Here is a 13,911-nt window from a genome sequence, read left to right as displayed (position 1 = left end):
CTTCGGCCGACGGGAAGTCGGAAATTCGAAACGGCCGGCCGGTGGTAATTATGATTTTGCGTATAAGCCCGCAAAAGTTGCTGCAATACACGCGTTGCGAAAGATTGAAAATATAATAGATGGCTATTCCGTCCGAAAGGGCTTTAATGTAATTTATTTCGCGATCCGCTCATTCCGCTATATTCCCGCCCAAAAGCTCTTTTAATTTTTACGCGCCACAGAGATGCGCGAATTGAATCAAATCTGATGTAAAATATATGTAAAGAACGTATGTACATTCTATGCAAGAGACATTAAACGAAAACCACGTTCATGAACGGTTCATTTCATCATTTACAGCAGCGTGTGTGTATACGTGTCGACGTGCATAATCCCGCAATTCAGTTTAAAATACATTCGCCGCTTTTATGCAAGATGCTACGTTCCGCATCTTTGCATAATCTCGAGAGCGCGGTTCTAAAGTAAAAATAAAACTTTATAAGAGACAAAACGCCATGGATAATCAAACGACAGGATAAATGCAAGCGCATATATAAAGTGAGCGAAATCGAGTATCTAAAAACAATCCGGCGAACTCTTCGTTTTAAGACACTGTATCCAGCGCTACTTCGAAAGTCAGACGGTATTTCGCTCTCAATCTTCTCGACGTTTTATGCTCCGGGAACGCACATACAGCAGCCTGTAAAGATCTTGCGCGAAGAGACGGCTTTGCGATCAGTTTATCGATCGTATATTTTCTCGTTTTCGACTGTTGTGTTGCGTTGATATTCATCCGGATTTTTGTTTTCGACCGCGTGTTCTCGTCGCTACTGAATCGCGCGATTAAAAACGCGAATTGCAAAACGCGCAATTTAAGTGCTAAACATTTTCTCGCGTCAAAAACCGAGACCAACAACGCCGATTCACCGCGGTAATGATAAAGTTATAACAGCCTTCTTTTCGACGCCGCGGAAACGCGAACAACAACGTCCGCAATAAAGTTTAAGTGCTTTCATTTTATTGCATTTTGCCGGAACTATATGTATATATATATATATATGTACATACATATATATATATGTACATATACATACATATATATATGTATAAAATTTGTATGTATGTATATATATGTAGACTGCGAAGAGCCGAGAGAAAATGGTCGTCTTTTGTCAAGCAAGAAAAAGACGATTTCGAGCGTTAAAATACTCGACAAAGAAGCTTCCAATCCGAGATCGTGGCTACATCGCGGAACGAACCGAGTCGGTATATTATGAGTCAGACACCGTGTGTACAGTTCCGGTATTTATTTCTAAAGTAAAAGCTCATATCGACCGCGACCAGACGCTTCGCACATTTCGTTATACATTCGAATCTACATAATAAATGCATAAATGGGGAAACTTGGTTTCCTGAATTAATTACACGCGCTTACGAACACATCAGCTTTTGTTGAGCTATCAAGTATTTATTATTATTGTCAACAAAGTTTTCTCCAGATCGATGAAATAACATTAAACACTCTCGTGAATATATATCAGGAAACTAACGTATAACATGTTAATTAAACAATGTGAATCAATTTCTTAATTGATGACAAATGTTCGTTAGAGATTTCTTCGATGCAAATCCGGCGTTGCCTTCGAAAATTGACCGCGACAATTACTCGCGAAATGCCAGACCGTTTTGATATACTGCGAGTTCCATCGATCCGCGAAACCACATAAATTACGTATATCTCGTAACTTGTCTGTGTAGAGCCACGACGTTCTGGGTTGAGCTTCTGGCCGAAGCCGGAGTCTAACGGAACACGGACTAGTCGAGAGATCCACCTACCTGGTTAGGAAATTGGCGTTGACCCGTAACCTCGTTAAAGTAGCTCGTTTGGTAGCATAGCGGGCGGGTGTATCCGCGCTTAGAATTTCTTTCGGCCGTGAGAAGACCATGAAATCCATCTGGTTTTGTTTTATTTTTGTTTCTCCACGTTTCTCTTCTCCCACTTCTTTTTCCCCTCTGGCCACGCTTCTCTTCCTTTCCGCGACTCGACCATCCTCCATTTCTTTCCGCTCTTTCTCCGCGCGAGACTCTTACAGAAAGATCCGGTTATGCGGGCGAAACATCCTCGTTTTGCGAGAGAGCCCGGAGGAGAAAGCCATCGAGATAAGTAAACGGTCGCGACCGCGTGTGGTGCAATTCTTTAAACGCTGCAGCTGCGGTACCACGGCCGGGAGGATATTTCTCATGAATGTTTCAAACGAAATTGCGGATCTAACCCCACGGCGGGGCTAAATCATTTGAAGGCCTTCGCGCCACTCTTTCCTCTCGTCTCGAGCCACCCCATCCTCACTTTCCTTTCCCTCCGCGTCGTCTTTCTTGCTCGCTTTGCCGCGCGCGCTCTTCCTCGCCACTTCCGACCCATCCCTCTTCCTCCTTTCTGCCTATTTACCTTCGGCGTTCGTTCTTGCTCCGTTTTTCCCGCCGGCCAGTTACCATACCGTTTCTCTTTCTTTCGCCTTTAACCGCAGGGCATCACCGTTCCTCGATCTCGTTCTACCCGCGCGCGATCCATCTTGCTTCTCTTCCCCCGTTCTTCCCGGAGTCCTACCCTGATAACCTGAGTTCGCGCAGGTGAAGGCCGCCTTACAACTACCAAGCAACATAGTTACGGACTTTGCGTCTGTGGTTTGAATAGATATCTATAATGCATGGTTCGCTTTATTCGAGATTTTTCGATCCGCCAACAAGGTTTACAAGTCCGCGCGTCGAATAAACCGAGAGAGAGAGAGAGAGAGAGAGAGAGAACGAAGGGAGCAATGAATTCTTAAATATTCGTTTAGTCCGTATATACGTGCGATATTGATCTCGCTGGGAAATTACGTTTCCACTTTCTCGCCGTGTGATGGTCGCGCCGACGTCGGTTCTTACAACGGTATTGTGTGGGCGCAACAAAAGCGAACACAGTTATATTCCCCGGCCGCACCGATTTCGTTGTTAACGCAGTGAATTTTAATAAAGCCGCGGAGATCAGACGGTTAACATTGCATAATACGCCGATAAATTAATAGACGAGCACGCGAGCCGCATTAATAGCCGGTGATGCGTGATACATCGTCATTGTAGCACACGCCATATAATGTTGTGTTCAAACTTTTGAATGGCTTATAACTGCTCATTATATCAAAATACCGCCGACACAATGGTATGCCGGATACGCATACCTGTGTAATAAATTTGCGAACTGCTGTTCAAAAATTTTGCTCGTTTCGAAAACCCGCAACACGTGTGAAACTAACGAACCAAACTCTATTTAAAAATTGGATAAATTGTACATGTATAAATTATGACAAGAATTTTGGTGCAATACATTTACTGATCCATATTTGCTAAAAAAAAACATTTAGTTTTGCTTTTGATTTTTTTATTATTCGATGAATTGTCAAAGATTGATCACTCACGACACTTCATCAATCGATAGATCGTAATCGACAGATTTCCGATTCCCATTACAGCAAAGCTCTGTTGCATTAATAACTCCATATTCGTATTTAATGTGCATTATTCTAATGAGACAATGACGTTTATTCTCTAGAGATTATTGATTAAATTCACTCATTAAGGCTAACGTATGCAATATATAATCTATTGTAAATCATATTAATGTAATGTGTAAATTTATAACGAAGATTAATACGCTACACATCATAATACGTAATTATAATCGCATCAAAAAAAATTACGATAAAGAAATTTTTTTAATAAAAATTTGAACATCAAGTAACGTTAAGTGCGCAGGAAAAACTATAAAATAATTTTTTAATATGAAATATTGTATTTTTTTGCGAACGATATTATTCGGAGCAGTTTTAAATCAAGGATAATAATAGAGGTAATGTCGAAGCACCTGTTCATCGCGAGAACATCATCCACGAACATGAATAACGTGATTGCTATTGAATGGTGGACATCATCAGCCTTTCCGACATGTGGGATGCTACAGTTACCTGACAGCACGCGGCCTATTATGCTCCGAGGCACACGATACAAAATCTCTATTCGCGTAGAACGTGTAGCAGCTGAAATTTGATATACTGGAATATATCGCAATGTAGACCGGTGTATTATAATAATTGATGCTAGTATGTACATCCGCACAATTCACGCAAATATAAATGATATGATAATAGTATAACGATGGTGGGTAATATGCTTTTCACGTGGGCGCGTGAACGAGATACACGTACAGACTCACAAAGAGAGAGAATGAATGCGATGCCGAACTCGAGTTTATTAGAAATGACATTCGATCACTTTCATCACGATCACTTTCACCGCATGTCACGTATCTCTTTATCAAATCGTAATGACGCGCGCTTCCCAGTTAAAATTATCCAGATGGAAGAAAGAGGGGAGAAATGCGTTAATTAGAGATGACTCGATTAAATGGTGTACACGTCGGCGCGACTAGAATAGCGGATCAAATCCAAGTTGCCACTAACGAGGCGAACCGGCGCGTTCGCTGCAGTCGAAAATACGTGATACAAGTGCGCATCCGGATACACAACCGGATGCCCGTTGTCAGGTTGCACAGAGCGAAACGAGTTGTTGCTCGCGGGATGAAACGTGGACGGCGAGAAACGAAGAGGATGCTGCCGTGCTCGCCCGTCCTCATACACACGCGAAAAAGAGAAACGCGGCGACATTTTCCAGCGATCCACGGGAGCGGCAGCTGCTCCCTTAACGAACGTTAAGCTAAGTAAGAGCGTTAACCCACCCTCCATCCGTGTCGCGGTAAAAACCGCGTGCGAACCGTCCGCAGCTGCGGCAGGGTCGTGGTACTTTAGGTAACTTTTCCGCTAATGCTCATCCACGGGCAAAAGAAGCCCGGCCGCGCGCGCTGGCGTGCGCGGCAGCCCGTAAGAGAAATGACCGGCCCAAGAATTCCATTAAAATACATTAGATCCCGGCCACGCTCGACGCGTCCCGTACTTCGGCGCGATTCCTAATGGAGTTTCCATCCAGATGACCCGCCGCGTCTACCTGGCGTCCCCGCCCTCGAGTAATCGGCATACGATGATCGACCGCCCTCGTGGAACGACGTTATAGAATTGCTAATATACTCCCGAATCTCATGATTAGAACATGTATGCGCATTTTGCGATGTTCTTCAGATATCTAAGCGTTGAGTATTTCATTCGAACAAGAAGTAATTTATAAAAAAAGCGAGAGAAGAAAAACTTTGTTTTTAGCAACGTTATTGTTGCAGTTCATGAAAATTTTACTTTATCCAATTTTATTTTTCATAGCAATTAAGAGAAAAAAGAATTTTATTTTTCAGAGATCTTATCTACACAAAAAGTTTTCCGCAGTTTGAACGTTAAGGAAGAACATAAAAGAATCCATACAAGACTCAATTCGATCTTTGCCATTGTAGATGCGCGAGATTGCAACGAATTCACAAGATTAAATCGGCTCGACAATTGTATTTCCGCGAACGTGAGTATTGTAGGAGAGTCTTACACGGGGTGAGTTGTGTACGTGCGCAGTGCAACAAGGACCGTCGACTTACTGCATCGTTCCCCGCGAGGTCCTACGACCGTGTTAAACAACTCGCGCTCAATTTGCACATGCAACCCCAGGAGTTTACACTAGGTGAACCCTTGACGATAATGCGCTTCTAAACCTGGCGTTTCGCTTCGAGAGTGCGAGGAACGGACAGTAGTCGACTGCGGGATTTTTCTCACAATGCTCAGGGGAAGAGAACGAGACGAATCGATAGTGGCGATGCGTGCGCGTCACGTCGACCATGTATTATTCAATCGGAATACGACATGTAAAGATTACTACCGGGAAGTTTCGACGATCAACGTTTTATCTCTGTTGAGAAAACTGTTACACACGATTATTGTGAATAGATGCAATATATTGCAACAATAATAAATTTAAAATATTGACGTATAAGAGCAGCAAAATGATAATATGTAAACTCTTTGTGTTTGAACAAATATAAGAGACTGCAATTAATACTAATTTGTACGATCGCGTCATCAAATATTTTGTAATATGTTTCTGATGACTTTTTTCTTTCGTTTATCTATGATTTTACGCGGCAACATTATGTAAATATAAATTAATTAACAGAAATATCACGAAAGGTCGGGAAATAAGCAGATGTAAATGGATAGAAAACAGAAATAGCAGGGGACGTCTCTCTGCTAAATCGCCGTCCAGTCGCTTTGATCTTTCAAACTTTGATAAAGCGCGCGGTAATTCGGGGCCTTCATGCTTAACGATTACGACGTCCACGCAGCCTGTACGACGACGCGCGTTTTCCAAGTCGCGTTCGTTTAGCGCGAGGCAATCTCGGAAGTTTACATTAGGCGAAGTACCTTCAATGACGTGAATTTTCGAAACTTTCCAATCTTTCTTTTAGCGGAGAGCGACAAACTTTATTCCATTACCGGAGAGAGACGGAAAGTGCGCGTAAAGTTCCCTCGAAGATCGCGCGTAACGAATTGCGTTTTCAGGACAAATAAACACGCGCGAATTGAAATAAGCGCAGCTTCCTTCTCGCGACGTCTCTCTCATTCGCGAGAGATTTATTTTTCAATAAATGCATCCCGCGAAATACTGTTTTGCTTTACTCTCGCTTCGTGTAAATAATTACACATATTACACGAGAAAAACACTAGAAAATACAGTATGGAAGAAGTCGACTTTATATATAAAGTAGAAACGCGAGATTTTTATATACCGCGCGGGCTCGCATCGCCAATGTAATTATGATGAATTACAGGTTGTTAAGCGTGACGAAGTATCGCGCAATTAATCACTGAGCGTCACGGCGCGCCGAAAACACATCACGAATCTCTCTCGGTTTTCACGCGGCGAGAGAGACGCGTATAAATACTTTAACGATCTTATTATCTGTGCGGTCCCCACGTAATAACCGAAGTCGGAAGATGAGTCATAAGACGACGCCGTAAAACACGAGAGAACACGCCCGCGTATAATCTCTTCGTAATGTCGCAGAAATTTTCGACCGCGCGCGTATAACTCGCGAGCCATCAAGGAATAACGGGCACGAAGGATTCCTTTCGAGGATCCTGCAGATTAAATCGGCGCACCAATCGTGTTTGCGCGGACGTGACTGCGGATCATCAGTTAACCCCTCCCACTACAAAGCCGGACTCTCTTGCTTCGCTCTCGGTCGATACCCTTCTAAATAAATAGGGAGGTTCGGGTCACGGCCATTAAACGAATTAGCTACGTTTGATTTTATTGGCTTTTGACCCTCTTCTTCCGCCCGCCCGCGCGTCGATGTTGTTTTCCAATTCCATCTTTTTTTTTCTTTAACTCTCTCGGTGAATCAGCGAACCAACGAAGATGAAAACCCGAGCACGTTGCACTGATGGCATCATTTTTACGATGATATTTTCCCGCGATTGTTAGTAGTCACCTAGATAGTGACCATGTTATGTACATGACCCAAATAAGTATTTTTTCAATAGGGAGAAAAAGAGAACGCGCGCTTCTCTCATTATATTCCGAATCTTTCGAAATGCAAAACGGCATGACCCAATTTCGGTTTTCCATGTTTCGGGCGTGTGAGAATTCCGAGCCGTTCATAAATTAAGAGAGCTGTTCGCGAGATGTCAGACGCAGCATCGGCGTGCATGATTGATTTAAGAGACGCGATAAATACAGATCCTGCTGACGACGGGCTTTTGTAGCGCGGCGCATAAACGAGATTATAAAGGTTTTTGATCGACCGGGGTGAGATCTCGTACTCGTTTGCGTTGATCCCGAACACAATTTCAGAAAATCACACAGACCGGAGGGGAAAGGCGCGATATCTTTCTCGCGCCCCAAATCACACGGAGGACCTCGATCGACGTTCTTTTCGCCGCTTCAACGCAGGACACGCCACCGCGATCGCGGCAAAGCCGCGAGGCGTGAAAACTCGATTTATCGATAAACGGATTTACAAACAGCTCGCACTTTGTCGAATTACCCGACTTGATCCGCTTGTGCGAAAGCGAACAGCTCTTTAAAGCTCTCGAGTTATAAACCGGACTTTTCCGCAATTGTGCGAGAAGCACCTTCGCTCGCCACTACTGTGAAAACTAAACACTATCGATTGTATCGGTAATACTTGTATATACTTTTACGAAGATAAAAGTGTGCTAACCATGTAGCACAGATCTATACACAATTTCGCTAATTATTGAAAAATCTCGTTGTATCTCTTTTTAAAGTGTCACTTCGTAAACATGTTTCGCGGGAAAAAAGGAAACATTTACATTTTCCACATATAAAACACGAAACGTTTCCATTGAATCCAATGAGACATTTCCGCATGTGTTTTAACGTGTTATTTTTGCTGGCTAACAATAAGCATGGAGCATTCACGGGCGGACAAAAGAACATTTGTCCATGCTGCATGAATGTAATTATTGTCTACTTTGGCTTTGTAGCAAGTAGTCATTCATTTGTCTACGTTATGTGTAATAGTTTGTAGAATAGGAGAAATGCCAACCGCTGTGAGCGGCAAAAACTGTTTATAAATAGTAGACAAATAGAGAACAAACATAACAATGATGCTCACGCGCGTCGCCATTTCGCCTCAATCACCCATCATAAAAACAAATGTTACCGAACTCATAGTGGGCGAAGTGACGCGAGTGCGGCCATTACATTATTACTGGTTAGTCGGCAAAAGTTATAAAATGGTTCGCGATGTTCAGAGAGAGAGAGAGAAAGAAAGAATGAACATTTGGATGATAATAGAACGTAAGTTATGAGATTGCGGATGCTATTCTATTTATGTCTTTGATCTTCGTCTCTATTTTCATTCAATTTAAACATTTATAATTTGTAATTAAAAGCGCAAAATTTTGACATTATTATTGTTAACAAAGATTTTTCTAAAAAACTGACAATCAGAAAAATTTTATCAAATTTGAAGCAAGATATACATATACATGTATATAGACATATAAGTTTTGTGTGAAATTATACACTCTCGAATGATGTGTGTGTATACAAGTTCTCATTAGATCGTCTGGAAATTGTAATAAATGCTAGGCGGCGGTATTTCCACGGTATAAGAAATCACCTCCGCAGGGATAAAGACGGGGTTTCAGACGTCTCGGTTTAAAGAGAGGAGCTACTCGATTGAGCTTAACAGTACCATCTTTTATTCATTGTGGTTGCTCGCTGTGTAGCTTGACGACTGCGTGAGCGGAGTTTATATACGCTCTAGTTAAAGTTCTAACAGCCTGCGGTCTGCGAATCGATCTGTTGAATCTTCCCCCTCGTCCAGCCGCACGCGCGCGAAAAGAAGATCGCCCTTTGTTAACGGGCGACGTCGTTACTCTTGTTGCGGCCTCGGGATCAAGCTGAGCCGACCGACAAAATTATTAGGTGTCTCTCTCTCTCTCTGTCTCTCTCTCTTGGTCATAAAACTCTGTTGCAGCATTGCCATAAAAATCACTTTTCGCGTAAATTGGATATATAAAATGTACCAGAAATCGGACAAAGACAAAAACACACGCGAAAAATACTGATAAATTTTTCTTATCGAAGAGATTTCCCTCTTTTTTTTTATCGTTCTCGGGAAAAAAAATAATTGCGAGAAAAATCTTCATCTCCGAATTCAACCGTATTTTCAGAACATTCGAACGGTACACACAGAAGTCGTTTCGTTTTCGTATTTTATAAGTTTTCTCCGAAATTATACGTAAAAAAAGCATATCACGATTTTAGCCATTATTATTTCTCGTATGCTCGCGGGGTACAAAAATCTATCTCGCGCTTACGATGTTATATTTCACAGAGATGACTTTAAGGTAACTTACAAGATCGAGTCTCCTCAATCTCTGAATATTGTGCAAATCTTCGTAGAAAAATATTTTGCCATTTCTCGGAACGGTTAAAACGCACAGTTTGCGCCGCGCGATATCGAAAAAAAATTTTCATATCTCCGTTAATTTTTTGTAATTTTATACCGATCTCGGTTGCATCGGCTTTAATGCAATTACGTACGTCAATTTTAATTTGCAACATTCAAACGAGCTTTTCGGGATTACCGTTTGACAGTGATTCGACAAAAAGTGAGATCTCTCTCGCCACACATGATATAACTGATCGATAATTAATGTTTGATGATATTATCGAGTGTGATTAATCGCGAGTAATTAACCGACCAATTTGACCAAAGATATAAGTATACGAACAATAAAGCGACATAATAATTATCTCGCGAGTGACGTTTTACAAGAATTCGATGAATTCCATCAAAACGTCAAAACGATATTGAAAGAAAATACTCGCGCCAGATGTGAAGACACGATTCACTTTCGCCGCGGATCGCTCGGGATTCACAAAGAAGAGAAGCACGCGCGTCCTGGTGATTCGACAGCACCCGATGCAAATCGCGCTCTAATAAATGCAGATCGATGTTTCCGTCGGCGATAAAAGGAAAGGGTCGGGTATAAGTGCACGCTTAAGTCGTGCCACGCCTTAATCGGTCCTGATAGACCATAGTAACACGAAGAATCTAATTGCACGGAGAGAAAAGAAACGCCTTTCGCGCGGCGCGGAAACGTGTGGATTTTCACTCATGCGCGTAGTACAATCTACATACGAATTTCATCAGCACGTGGATATTATCTGCATATATTGCACGCGAATGTCCTCAACGTCGTCGTAAAATCGCGCATCCTACGGTCGGTACTTTCTCCTTGCGGAATTGCGTGCGTCGTCGTAATAACCGCCCCGATGGTCACGCTGACAACATAAATATATTAAGGAGAATAAAACTGCGTCGGTTGACAAGTCACGGCTTTCTCGACGAAGGCAAAGGAAAAGAGGTCTGTTGACTCGGCTTTCTTTCTCGAGAGTCGTCGGCGGGGGTTGATCCTCCGCCGTCGACATGTCGTCCCAAGAATGAGAAGACAGCCGCAGTCACGCGATTCACGTGGTCGTACCGCTTTGAACCACCCACGAACCGAAACGTTTCGCATTTGCATCGGAAGCGGGTGAACCGAGAGTCCGCGGGGCGTACACCGAGGCGCTTTATGTATGCACGTCCTTGATGGACGGCAACAGGCGCGGGGTGGAAACTGTCCGGCAGGGAACTGGACGCGGCAGGAAGGACGGAAGGGTGTGATTACGCCGCCTGCAATTTTCAATGCGTTTCCCCGGAGTCACGGCCGAGACTTCTCGTCTTGAATTTCCGTCGAGATTGGTTCCGCGTACATACAACCGGTAATCCGCGATCCCTCGCGAGACGCGAAACGGAGGAAATAAAGAGCACGCGGGGTGAAATGAGGACGGTGAGGCGCGCAATCCCGTCTTATTGCGGATTTACCGTAAATACGGTTAAAAGAGACGAGACGTGCGCGCAGCGTCGCGTTGACCATTGGGGATAAAGATGGAAACGGATTTTCCCGCGACAAATAGCAATAGTTATCTGAGATCACACAAAGAGGTTGGTGAGTTATCGCCGCGCGCATGTGAATATGCGAAGCTTCTTTTTCAATCGTCTCGAAGCAAAATAACATTTGATCCCGATAATAAAACGATTGAAAAAGAATTTTATCCGAGTTTATAAAAATATCAGTGAATTTAACTTAGACAATGAGTGACGTTTAGATTACATTTACTTGTGCCAAATAACTCTAGATTATTCAATTCTATCTCTAGATTATTCTCTTCTTTTTCCTGAAGTGCATTTTGCTGTTTTCATTTCCAAGATTGTTTTAAAAATACTAGTGTGATCTATATTTTTATAAGCGAGATTTTAAATATGCGCTCGAAAAACAAAATGAGTCCATTATCTCGAATTCCGACTTGATAATCGCATCTTCACATAGTGTCTCACAACATAATTACGAAGTGAAATAAACCGTGATCTGTGAAAAAATCGAGTGCTGTGTCTCCGTCATCTGGTGTTTCTACTTTCATAAGCCTGATCCATTTCGTTCATTGTCAACGCCGGAAGAGAAAATGGAAAAAGAAGTTTAATAATCGGTCCGAATAATATGACGCGAGTGAAGGATTACGCGAAGGAGAAACGCGCTCTAATATGAATCCATTACTTTCGTCGTGACGAAGCTGATAAATGTATACCGAAGACAAAGCGATTCAACATAAACCGGAAGAGTGAGCGACAATCGAGTTTCTCATTTTGTAACATTAGGTAATACTTTAACATTTTGTAACACACGACAGGAAGTATTAAAACAAAACACTATCTCCTCCTTTTCTCCTCCTATATATCCTCTCCTCCTATATAAAAAAATCAGTGTCAGGAATAACGCATGAAAATCACTCAAAAAATAGAAAAAAAGAGAAGTGGAAAACTTATGACTGTAGTTGCGCAATACCGTTGGTTTTCCACTCCTTCTTCTCAGTATTTTTTGAGTGTAATTTTCATACGTTATTACTGACATCTCTCATATGTGTATTATATGGTTTGTAAGACATATATAATAACTGTCATCGCAATTTTATTAAAAATTATTATTATTATTATTTTTATTTTAACGTGTTGTATCAGTGTACACAACACGTTAAACATCTATCACCGCGATGACAGCTATTATATACGTCTTACAAATCATGTGTTGTGTTAGTATATTTAAAAAGTACAAATAAGAAAAACCATTTATCTATTATTTAGTGTAACACATATTTGACTGTGGATATCATACATAGTACTTTTTTGGATTGCGTTACGTTACTCACTTGCCAGCCCATCATTTTTTCGCATTTTATTCGACACCGACGCGCGAACTCTCAGCAAAATTACGCCTGTCTGCCAGCCATTCAAATCTATGGCCAAACTGAACGCTGTCCGCTGAAATTTGAGTAATGTTTCCCGCGTATGAAAACGCGTGCAATTTCGCGTCTACGCGGCGCCTTTACGCGAATTTCCGCGAATTCTGCCGGTTATTTAAACGCGCGTCTCGCAACTATGCATCCGACGTTAACGCCGACTTTCACATTGCAAAGAAAATACAATAAAATATTCTGTCTGCTGTTCACTCGCGCGTTTATTGCTGCGCTATGGTACAACGTGAGAAAAAAGTCAGTTATATACACCCGGTTGGTGTTTTCACATCGCGGACCGACTTAAATAGATTTTATTAATGAGATGCTCCATTTATTTATTTCAACAGTGAATTATATATCTCAACAGTAAATTTCTCTTTTTTTAGAAATACCTCATTATTGGACTCTCCAATTCTCTACTGTTATTAAAAAAAATAATGTAAAAATGATTTGACACAAAAACTGATAATTACTCGAACGATTAATTATTCAATACTTAGAAGATGTAATTCATTTCAATAATTAATATAATTTTAGGAAGTTTGTAATGATTTCTTCTAATCTTTATCGCAATAACGATTTCAAAACCTTCTTATATATAAATAAATGTTTATATTTACTCACATATATAACTGTCGTATGTCATCCATCTGATACACTGCGCTATTCTATTTTAGGGTTTCCGACATCAAAGTTGTAGTCAACATTTGTCACTGTTCGATACACTTTATTTTCACAAGATGCGAATAATAACACGACTGTAAATACGAGCACTTCCGAAACACAAAATAGTATCAATAAAAACTACTGACAATACGCGAGCGACAAGCATAATATGCATAAATAATCACTTCCGCGAGCTTTCCGAGATTATGACGAATGTCTTTTGTATCGCGTGTAAATTGAAATTCGGATTAATAACTGCAAACTGATCGGATAAATACCGCGTATGAGTTTGTTTTTGTTTTATTCGACGATACAACGTGAACTTTACAGCGCGAAGAGAACAACACACTCAATTCTAAGAAAAACACACCGTTGGATCTACTTACGGTCGATCGCACTTCTTCGCCGTCACTCGGAACATTGTCGAAT

At 41.6% G+C, this 13,911-nt stretch overlaps 1 protein-coding gene across 1 annotated transcript in view; it reads right to left on the bottom strand.

Annotated features, from left to right (window-relative positions):
- LOC109852188 (neurotrimin) overlaps nt 1-13,911 on the bottom strand; it is a 163,002-nt gene that overhangs the window by 106,771 nt on the left and 42,320 nt on the right. The window lies entirely within an intron of this gene.

This window comes from Pseudomyrmex gracilis, unplaced genomic scaffold (genome assembly GCF_002006095.1).
Source record: "Pseudomyrmex gracilis isolate BER0280 unplaced genomic scaffold, ASM200609v1 scaffold_25, whole genome shotgun sequence".
Lineage (NCBI taxonomy): Eukaryota > Metazoa > Arthropoda > Insecta > Hymenoptera > Formicidae > Pseudomyrmex > Pseudomyrmex gracilis.
The sequence above is the reverse complement of the archived record's forward strand: the minus strand, read 5'-3'. Positions and strand labels throughout refer to the sequence as shown.